The sequence below is a fragment of the Plectrocnemia conspersa genome, unplaced genomic scaffold (genome assembly GCF_051122295.1).
Source record: "Plectrocnemia conspersa isolate PC_06_02 unplaced genomic scaffold, ASM5112229v1 ptg000009l, whole genome shotgun sequence".
NCBI classification, from domain to species: Eukaryota; Metazoa; Arthropoda; class Insecta; order Trichoptera; family Polycentropodidae; genus Plectrocnemia; species Plectrocnemia conspersa.
Window position 1 is genome coordinate 19,067,581 of NW_028277173.1, and position 12,398 is coordinate 19,079,978.

General features: G+C 25.2%; 1 protein-coding gene across 1 annotated transcript in view; it reads left to right on the plus strand.

Moving 5' to 3' along the window:
• Window positions 1–1,309: 1,309 nt before the first annotated feature.
• The window catches only part of LOC148232142 (putative G protein-coupled receptor No18), a 100,973-nt gene continuing 89,884 nt past the window's right edge, over window positions 1,310–12,398 (plus strand). Inside the window, exon 1 of the mRNA XM_088191998.1 lies at window positions 1,310–1,432. The gene's annotated coding sequence lies outside the window, so the exon portion shown is untranslated. The remainder of the gene's footprint in view (window positions 1,433–12,398) is intronic.

The window sequence follows — 12,398 nt, forward strand, 5'->3', positions numbered from 1 at the left end:
GCATAATAAATACACTGGCTTTTAAAATACAATAAAATTGCTTGTGTTAAATTTTCCGGTTGCTTCGTAACCGTTTTGATTAAGCGAACTTCTTTATACTTTAAAATCTTCAATACTGTTGTTTTAAAAAAATATGGCGTTAATAAACCATAAATTACATCCTTAGTACAAAAAATTTTGAACAAGGTTTTAATTAAGATAATATAAAAAAATATTGTAATACAAATAAAATTTTGGATTATTATAAAAATATAATTTTAAGCTTGATATTTACGTAATATTTATATAACTAAATTATTTTTAACAGTTTTATATTTATTTTGATTCAATTGTTAACTGACTAAAAACAGCTAATTAATACTGTACATACGATATAAAAAATCTATTTTAGAGTTACTACAAAAATGTGGCTTGGAAATAGAACTAGTCAACTTCATTGGTACTAAAATATGCATGTAAATAACTTGACTATTTTTTTGGTAAACTTTCAGAATATAAAGTATAAGTATTAAGTTTTTAGGAATTCGATTGTTGAATAATTTACTGTTAATTTTTTTTAATGAATTAAAATTAATCTGTAACATAAATATTTAATTAATGCCAGAGATATGTTAAACATAGCACAATACTTATTTAATTTACATTAAACTATTAATTTCATCTTGGTATGTTTACAAAACTTTCACTGAATATCTATTCAAAAGTTAACTAAAACTTTTGACTAGTATTAATTGCATAACTGTGTTATATGATTCAAAACGCGTTATATAAAGCAATTAAATGGCTTGTCACTTCTGCCTAGATTAAACTTAAGCCTCTTTGTTAATCCAATTGAATTAGCGAAAAATAATTTATTAAATTTTAATAAAAAGTAATAAGAGTATAAAAATATGATTTATTAATTTTTAGATAGGAGAAAACTATATTAAATTTTTTGCCTAAAATTATTTGCATAACTAGTAATGTGAACAGATTAAGTGGATTTTCACTTCTGACTTGATTAAACTTTGTTAAGCCAGTCAAGTAAGCAAAGATTAATTTAATTATTTATATTATAAAATTCGATGAATACAGATTAAATTTTAATAGTTATTATTATTAAATTACTAAAGTGCGAATAATATATGACATATTAAAACTATAAAAATCTAGTATTGTTATTTATTAGCCAAAAGTAAAAACACTTATTTTCACAACTGAAATTATACACGAGAATCAATGATAAACTTATGCAGAAATATATCTATATATAAAAGCAAAAAACTTTAATATAAACGTTTGCAAAATACGATAAGTACAGTGTAATTTACCAACATGTGCTGCATTTAATTAGTTTTATATAAATAAATTTAAAGCTTCTAATAAAAATAGTGTCTGCAATGTAATTGTATCTAAAATATGTTTCTTAGTGGGTGAGATATATTTACATAAGGTAAGGATTTTTTGTATTATATATTTATTTAGGGTTTCATAGTAGATATCTGTAATATTATTTCCACATGAATAGTTTTTGATATTACTTACGATACACTTCAATGAACTAAATATGTATATTCATGATTGGAAAAGTATGTATTATATATGTGCTTTCAAAATTTAAACGAAACCATGAAAGAGTCGATTTTAATACTATATAAAATATGGTTTAATATATTAATAATAAATGAAATATAGTGCCTTCGATGTTTATTGTTACATTGTGGTTGAAGCTACTCTTGGGACCGAGATTGTGCCATTGAAAGCTTCAGTTTATATATCGTAAACCATAGATAAAATGTTCTTTCTTCGGAAACAATGGACCACCGTGTGTTTGCTAGAAGCCTTGCCTTATTTATGAACATTTTCGTTTTCGTATGCAACATTTATGATACGTTTTTCAAAGTAAGTTTTCATGTAACGACAATTTGAGGAAAACTACATTTTTGCAAAAACCACGAGCCCCCATGCTAGTCTCTTGTTACTCACGTACTTTTGTATTTTCCATTTGCTCCTATAGATTGACAAAAAAAACGTTTCTTTTTAAGTGTCAATGGGCAGTGTACTAATCTACCATTAATCATATCAACGAAGGCTATTGAAGTATTTCGCCATTTATTCTGGGTTGCGTGCCAAATACTGATGAGTGGAGATTTTGTTGCTTATTTTAGGAATTCAAGTAAAATTACTTGTGAATGTTCACATAATATTATTATATTGAATCAAGTAAAGCATTTTTGATAACTATTAATTTATATTTATTTTTTCCGCATTGTATGATTGAATATATTTCTAAAGCACATGTTTTATTTTGTTAATATTGTCAATATTTGTCATTAAACTAAAAATAGTCACATAGTCAGCATAGATTAACTACTTTTCAAGAATTGTATCTTCTTTTAAGAATTAATTATTAGAACACAAAATATTATAATTTTTTAATGTTTAAAAAATCTTCTGCTTTAATGTTACTTTCATATAAATTACAAAAAAGTTGTGATAATTTACGTTTTTTACATTTTAACTTTTTTTATCAAACAAGCCAGTATTAAAAATAATGTCTTGATCAATGAAAGAGTATCTATATTTTAATTATGAATGGCCGTATGTAGTGATTATCGGTAAAACAATGAAATAGTTTAGAAATGCGCATTATGTGAAAGCAGATTAATAAAATAATTTTGTAAAAATGTTTCTTACAGAATAATATAATAATTTCTAAACAGCGTACAAATACTATAGTATACAATTATTATAAAATTGTTAACTATTTCTGTCGATAGTCATACAATTAACCTGCATTACTGATCCGCAATTAAAAACATTTCACCAAGCTTTTATTAAGTAAAGAAGGAATATTTATTATTAAAATAACTCATTTTTATTTAAACAAATTTATATATAGGACTTTTCACAATAAAATGCACGTATAGTGTTTTAATACATTTTTTGTTAAAATTAATTTTTCATTTTTTTACATTTTAATTAAAGAAAAAAATCCTGGAATCTCAGATTTTTGATATTTTATAAACATTTCAAATCAGTTTCGGGTTTCAATTTCCAGGATTTCAGAGAGTACCGAGAATTTGAATCCTTGGTATATATTTTGATATATGATGGTAAATATAATTTACTTCGTTGATCTAATGAAACTTTAAATAAAGGAAAAATTAAAAATATATTTTTTTTAACTAAAATTATTTTTGATTTATGCTAATAACAAAACAGTTGTGAGAAATATATTGTAAAATATTATAATCTAATGTATTAATATTATTTGTTTCGAGAATATATAATGAGACATTGACCCTTGCCAACAAAATCTAGATAGATGTGTTTTTCTTCCTTTTCTGTGTTTGTTCAAGAGTATTCATATTCAAATAGAAGTCGGGTATAAAAAAATATATTCACCGAAAAAGGCCCGTCACGCAATCGGCTCTAAAAATAAAAAGGCAAATATATTTTTGACTAATGTTTATTTTACATTGATTCAAGCTATTTGTCATTAATTAAATTTGTTTTAAAAACATTTTATTTTTAATTAAAAATAAATATTAGCACATATATAAATATGGTAAAAATATTTACATAAGTAATAAAAAATTAATTTCAATGAGTTTAGGTTTAAATCATAAAAACGAAAAGCTCAAGGACCGAAGTCTTAAAATATCAATTTAATATATATATTTGCATATATACATGCTATTTTGCTTTTACAATAATTCAGCCTAATCGAGTTTCGAATAATTCATTTTAAGTAATGATAATCGAATAATTTATTATAATCCAATAGTTCATTTTAAGTATTAATAATCGAATAATCTATCATAATCAAATAATTAATTTTAGATTATATATGGTTACTTAAAATGTTTTATTTTTTAAAAAAAGAAAATAATTTGCAATTTTGATTTTTTTTAATTGTTAATGTTTTGTTATAAATAAATATTTAAAAAAATACAATAAAATTAAATGGATTTACTAGGGAGAGGGCAAGTACTTTCCAAAGAGGGTGTTTAGATAATTTTTAAATCGCAAAATAAAATAGGAATAATTCTACTGAATGGAAAATACAAAATTAATGACGAATCTGGAATATACAAAATTTCGAAAACGACGCGAAAATACTTCCAAATACCCAGTTACCGGTTTTAACTCAAGTTAAATTAGATTTTTATAAAATTCACAAAAATATAATTACATTTAAACAATTTAATACTATCCCTTATTAGGGTACCCCTGTATCTCATAATTGGATACATTTTTGAAAAACTGATAAAAGAGAAGAACGACATAAAACCAAATGTCTTCTTAATTTATCTAAACGTGTGAATGATTGTATTTTTACAACTATTGTCACATTCAACTAATGAAACATTTGTAATATATATATATATATATATATATATATATATATATATATATATATATATATATATATATATATATATATATATATATATATATATATATATATATATATATATATATATATATATATATATATATATATATGTATATATATATATATATATATATATATATATATTGTTTCTGAAATATACAGATTTTGCAAAACGTGTTTCAAATTCGGTACCTTTTCACTTTATATTTTTTTGTAATTCATATTCTTTATGAGCTGAAATAGCTCAATATTAGATAATTTTTAATACCTAATATATACGACCTAGCTTTATTTGTATTATAATCGCAATATTCATCTGCAAGATTAAAAAAAATCTGTGATGATCGATTTAAATTGTAATTATTTAATGACTGATTTCGATCTCCTAGGTAAGATAGAAATTTTGAAACACGAAGGTCCATATTGGGTTCGAACACAGGTTTATGAAGTCAATAGTCAGCGACTTATACCATTCGTCTTTTGTGCTGATATATAAATGTGTGACAATTAATAGTTTCTAATCGACTTTAAGTAAAAAAATGTTGTATAATATAAATAAAATATGCATATTAGTAATTATAAATATGAACGTATAAGTAATAATCTACCATTTAAGAAAATTTTAGCCTATCGGGCTTACGAGAAATCGGGTAAATGCTTTTTTAAGATTTTGGATTCAGATAATCCAAGCGGCGTCCAGTCAATATGCGTATATTGACTGGACGCCGTAATACGCCGTTTATAATATAAACATATATATACATATATGTTTATATTATAAAGTTATTAGATAATAATTTAATTGTTAAGATTTGTTTCTGCTTTCAAAGATTGAATGGAATTAAACGTACGGTTATGTGTAACTTAAGTAAATTATAATGATATTATGACGCACAACAAAATTATTATAATGTGTATATAAAACATGTAAACAAACGCCCGCGATATAAATCATGTGTGGTTTACAATAACCAAGGCTTAGTCACACAAACACAAACGCACATACACACATACAGTTTGTCGTGTGTTAAAACGTTACTTTGAACAGATTGTATAAATCATTGGTTTTCACCATACAGTACCAATATCCCAAATAAATATCCAATAGATCTGACCTGGAATGTGGTCACATTTCCATTTGGCATGGTTTCTATCCAATATCCGAAATGTTTGGTTGCTTAATTTGAATTTCTTCACAATGTATCGAAACAGTCCAGAGTGCTTCGTGTATTTTATAAATATTTTTAAACTAATATGTTTTGCTCATCCTGTCTTGTCAAGCATAATTATTGTGTAGCTGAAAGCGTACGTTTTGAAAATGTCTACATATATGTGAGCCTCATTATGTGTGTGGAAAACATGTTCTTCGAAACGTTCATTAATATTCAACCCTTAAAGGTTGACTTTGCAAAGTGACCAGATGATTAATAATGTATACCTATATAGAAAGATAACGATGTTATAAGGTTAAAAATGTTTTATATTTACAGTCCTAAACAAACTTGACTTGTTTAAATGTGACATTTATTTTAAACACAAAGAATCATTAGGCTAATAAAATATTCAAACTGAGAGATATTATTATATATTAATATAGGATAATCCAAAGGATTTATGTAAGCTTTTTATTATCATGTCAACATACCGTTAAAGAACCCGAATTTCATTTTTCAACTGTTCTTGAGTCATATAATAATTACGTCAAAGCAATTTTTTTATAAAAGTAAAAAATCTTAAACTTACATAAAATATAGCAATATTTACAATATCTTTCTTTGAAGAAATATTAATAATACTACTTATAATTTTAATTTTGACTAAATAATATATAATTTTTTGTCCAATGGTCTTTATCCAGTACTCATCTATTTTAAGTGTGTACATAACTATTTTTTCATTTATTATTTTTTAGTGTTATGCATTATTTGTAGCAATAAATAAAAAAATATAAGGTTTCACTTTTACTAAAGAGACAATAATTGTACTGTCCGATTATATCTATTCATTTTTTATAGTAGGTTGAACTTGTAAGAATTCAATCATAAGCCTTCATTGAAAATTATGAAAAGATAATTTAATTAGCATGATAGCTCAGTAGTATAAATCGATAATTAACGGAGAAAGACTTGGATTTGAATCTCATGTTTACTCCGGTGGCTTTAAATTAATTTTGTATTTAGGAGATTAAAATTAATGATATATAATTATTTTTTTCTATTCTCACTAATATATATTGCAATGAATAATAATAAATATAGAAATATCTATTAATGAGCTAAAAAAGCTTATAAAGAATATCACATATGTATTATATAAATATATAAATACAAAGTTTCGAAACACAAGTGACACAAGAAATCTGCTTCATATTTTACCTTCTTTTTAGTTTATTCGCGCTTTCAAACTACTGTATAAAATTATATAAAAAATAAAGTACGATGCTTAACTTTGAATATTGAAGTTTATATAACGAATCTAACTATAACTCTTGTTTGAATAGTTTTCTTAAAAGAACCGCCTTATTTTCAACATACCTACTCAGTAGCGTCGTATTAAAATTACTATTGATCTTCAACTCGATTAAACTTTGATTTCCAATGATAATTAATTGAGATGTTCCATTTTTATATGATTTTGTCAATAAATATGCATCCCTATAAGACCCAATGTGTTAAAAAAATATCAAAATCAATTTGTCTACCGGTTATTAAAAATATATTTACGAAAATTTATTAAAGACAATTAAGTCACGGTTTATCTCATTCACAGTTTTGTGGTCTGTTCAGTTTACCTTTCTGTTTATTGTGTATTATCTGCCGCTTTTCAGTCACACAACAAAGGGTTGTTTATTCAGGTATATTTAAGCATCGTTACGATAATTTGATACTCTGTATTCCATAATAAGGGTTTAATCTTGTAGCTTTGTAAAAACACGATAACATAACATAACACAAGATTTCACGGTGATGCAGACATTAAAACTATTTAAGAGAGTCTGAATATGCATAAGACTTTTATGGTTTGTGTATATTGCCCGTGACTATTAAATATTACATACATGTAAATGTATGTATATGTGCTTAAATGACATAAAATAAAATTGATTAAAAATATTGAAAGCAAAATGAGTAATATTTTATATAATATAATATTATACATTCGTAGTAGGTGACCAGCCATTCTGGATTACGCGGTGAAGTCCCGGGTTTAACAATGGTGTTTCACATTAATAATTGTCTGGGGAAAATCCTGGATTACCAACATATCAAAGATTCTGAGTGAAGGCACATGTTTGTTTTATTTATACGAGTTTTGGTTTTTCACTATGAATTAAGTTAAAATAAATTATATAAACTGACTTAAAAATGAACATACACCATGTAACAGAATTAAAATATATGTGCCAAAGTACTAAACAAAAATACAAAACGTCTGAATATAGTTTTACTAAAATGTGTTAATATTACATGTCATACAATCAATTAAAAATCATTACAGTTTTTGGTTCCAGCGTGTACATATCGCGTTAATTTGATACACTTAATGATATTATCTATTTTTTAATTGCACATTGACCTTAATGCTACATTAACATGCAGGCTTCTTGATCATTATGGAAATTTAACGAAAGGCTGTATATCCATATCTGTCATTTACAAACACACCTTATTTATGTCTTAAGATAACGTTTTAATACTTTGTGTAGAATTAACATTCTAGCCCTAATTTATAATAAATTGAAACACATTAAATTAGGAAATATTCGATTTAACGTTCATTATAATTTTAATTTTGATATTTTTCAGCTTTAATAAATAAAGCTCATACTAATGTGATTTAATTTTTGACGTTTAAAATTTTTTATATCTCGCGTTAAAGATACTTATTGTAATATAATATAAATAAGTATTAACACATTTTTAATATTTTATCATGTATAACAGATGAAAATCATGATTATAAAATTATTTTAGGTAAAATTTTTAATAAGAGAGAAAAGTATTGTATGGACATTAAAAATATCTAAAAGTGTTAATGTGAATTTCTCTCGCATGTTGTGTCACTATAAATTCTAAGTGTTTTATAAGCTCTAATTCTACTTCAAGATTTACTATTTTAATTTTGCTGTAGAGTTAACGTGTTTTTAATTAAAAATAAATTTCGCTAAGTAAATTAAAGTAAAATGTGGTGTAAATTAAATAAAAATATTCAAAGCTAGAAATAATTTGAAATTAGTGGAAAATACATTTTTTAAACTTTATTAAATGTCTTCATTTAATATCGGTTATTGCTTTTGAATTGTGTTTTATGGGGCGATAAATTTTCACGAGACGTAAGGAAATGTTCGCGTTTAATTTCTATCGCACACACACGGGGATTATGTATTTTCTCATACAGTCGTTATTGAAAAATTTATGTGTTTTATTTGTGTAATTTCTACAAGCTCTAGAGTATCAAATGTTATTTTTCTCACATTTCACCCTAAGCGATTATGGTACAAAGCATATATTATATTATAGTACGATTTTTTTCTTACGAAAAACCGAATAATATACTTTTGCTTAAGTAGATATAACGCGAGTATCATATTATAATATTAAAAGATAATATTGAACTATAATATCCACTAATAATAATGGGAAAATTCGTTGAGAAAACAGAAAAGGCCTTTTTGACGAAGAAAACATTACTTATAATAAATTAGGACTGTTTATATTATGTGTCATTGTCAGCACAATATTATATTTGCTAAGTTATTATTGGTCTTCCAACACATACTCAATTTTGTATGTAAATATTAATAAAGCCCATTAGAGTATCCCCATAATAGAACATCTATAAAAATAAAAATGTGGGTACTATATTAGTAATATTCAGCAATAAAGCACACATCACATTTAAAAACATATAATTTTTAAATGTTACTTTGATCATTATTCTACAACAAGAACCGAGAAGCTATCATTCAAAAATATTGTCTATGCTTTGCTTCTAAAGGTTTTGATAGCAGCCTATTATTTGTGTCAATAGTAAAGTTTCCTAATTAATTATGTCAATAGTGAGTCAGATCAGAGTAATGTAATTATTAAAATACTAAATTTTGACCTGGATCGACATACTAACCTAATGACCATAATTATTTTCATCAATTTAATTTAAAAAACTTACCAGCGTTTGCCCGTAACTTATCCATCTCACTTTAGTGTAAAATATCATTTCAATATATTCGTCTTTAATTTATTTAAGAAACTTTTTTAACTGTCAGCGATTAAGGCGTCCGATTTTTATTAAAATTAATGGTTGAAAACCAAACTTTTATAAATTTTTCATAGTCTAGTAAATTTTACAATGAAATTTTATTAGATCATTGAAAGGACAATAAATAATATTTCACATATCTAATAAATATAGCTCACATCCCAGTTCGTCGTTTTGCCTAATAAATTTATCTAAAATTTGGCGTAAAAAATACAAAGTAAATACAAATTTATTTATATTCTCAAAACGTAGACATCATTATTATTTCTAAACATATTTTAACCTTTTTTTCGCGTTTTATTCATTGGGATATTATATCACAAGCCCCCGATTTTTTATTATAAATAATTTAATGCACAAACAATTGTTTGGATTGAGTTACCATTGAAAAATTCTGTATTAGGAAAAATAATGAACTGTCAAATTAATACATTTAACACAAAAAAATGGCTTAAAAAATTTTGCGTTTGATTTGCACGAGCTTTTCATCGGGTAATTATCGACAGCAGGTTTCTAGATTTGTATAATTTACCATATTGTGCAAACCTTTTTTATTAATGATTATGTAGTTATAGTTTTGATATAAATATGTATAAAACAATTTATATATTAATAATATATTATAAGAATTATCTCTGAAAAGAATTGCTGGTAAAATATCGTTTCATTAATAGATCCATTAAATTGTATCGTATATAAATAAAACGGTAGATATTATAATATAGTATTTGAATTGTGAATACGCGGTTCTATTACGCACATTTTTTATTGGCTAAAAAACATTAGGGATGTGAAAGGTACCACGTGTTATGTTGTTTTATAAAGCCTCCTGGAAAATCTTATTAGGCGAACTGTTGATTTGATGTGCGGTCATCCCAGAATAACTGACATAGTGGAAAATTCTTCCTTGCTTCAATCCCAGAGGCTCTTTTGGATCGTAATCAGCGACAGGATTAATTGGGGCTGGGTATGATAGCATGAGCAAAAGTAAATACCAGATCGTCAATATATGCTAAAATATTGTCTAGTGACGAAATACCTATACAAGTTTTCGCGAGTAATCGATACGTCTTGTGACAATATGAATTGTTTTCTTCGAAGAAGTTGTGATTATAATTAATACTGATATTATGCATTTTAATCAAATCTCACAGGGCTGTCGATGAATACAAATTTTTGGGTTAATCAATAATTCAATTCATATATTTTAATAAATATGCAAAAATATACAGACCTACATAAATTAATTTGTTTTTTTAAGTAATAATTTTTCATCTGTATTAGAAATTATCATAATTTTTAATTTCACTGAAATTTTTGTTAAAATTTAAACGTAACATGTATGAACTAGATAATATATATTCTAAAAATATGTGTATATGTAGATATAATTTAAGAGTCGGATTGAGGATTTTTAAAAACTAGGCTTTCAATCATTTTTACGGTATTAATATTTTAAAAATCTTAGAAAGTTAAATTTTTCTAAAATTCTTACAAAAAAATTCAATTTAAATTAATATGTAGAAATTATTAAAATAAAATATTTAATGATACAATTTATTACTATATTAGATACTAATCCAGTACGATAGACGAGTGATATATGTCGTTGGCTATTGACCTAAAAGTCTTGGATTCGAATCTCATATGAACCTTATGGACCTTATAGACCTTATAAACCTGTGTCTGGGAGATGGAAATTAGTTATTATTATATAAATATAATTCCGATCAATCATCATAGATTAGGTTTACCTAGATTTTCCTGATCTCACGGATAATTATCGTGATGATTAATTAACATCCAGTAAGGTTGTATATGATAGGTATTGAAAACTTTCTAAAAGTGAGCTACTTCAGCTCATATATGAGTAGAATATCTTAAATGTCTTAAACAACAAAAATGTTAAAACTTACTTGGAATATTTAAATATAATAAAGCCGACCATATTCATTGTAAAAAAAACAATTTGTTTCAATATACTTTAGGGGTGTTGGCCCTAAGGGTGATTGATCACGTGGGCAATGAAACTCCATGTAGAATCCCCAAAAAAGTTGACGATGCGCTTAAATAAGCCATAAAAACAATTAGTGTATTATTTAAAGAAAGTGAAATAATATTAAATCCAAAGACAAACCATTAAAGGAACACTATTTTTTATTATTTGATGCTATGAAAACGGTAAAACCAAATTTAGTATTTTATATTTTAGGTCATTTTGTATCTAGAATAAGAGCGAGATAATAGTAATGTTATATTGGTCATTATATATTCATACATTCTGTAAAACCTTAGATTATTTTGTTAAATATATTTTAATTTATTTGAAGTAAAGTAAATAATAAAAATCCTATATAACCGGGTTGGTATCAGGACAAATACCCCCTGGACATATACCCCCCGGACAATAATCCCCCGTCAAAAACCCCATGGACATTAACCCCCCGTGCCAATAACCCCCCTGACAGTTAGCTCCCGCCATGTATAAAGATAATACAGATATTACTTAACACGTTTCGTGACGCTCTGTTATACTTAATAAAACATATAATAACGCCATTTCCGAAGTTTTATTAAAAATATCAACATTTGGAGAAGTAGGGTAAGAAAGGATTCGTTTGAAATGTTTTCCAGTATCGACAATTTTATAATCGAGAAAAATAATTGTAAAACTTTTATCGCAAAAATTATTATAGGTCACTTAAAAGCGCTAGAAACACAGTTTTGTAAATATTTTATATCAAATATTGATTTAAAA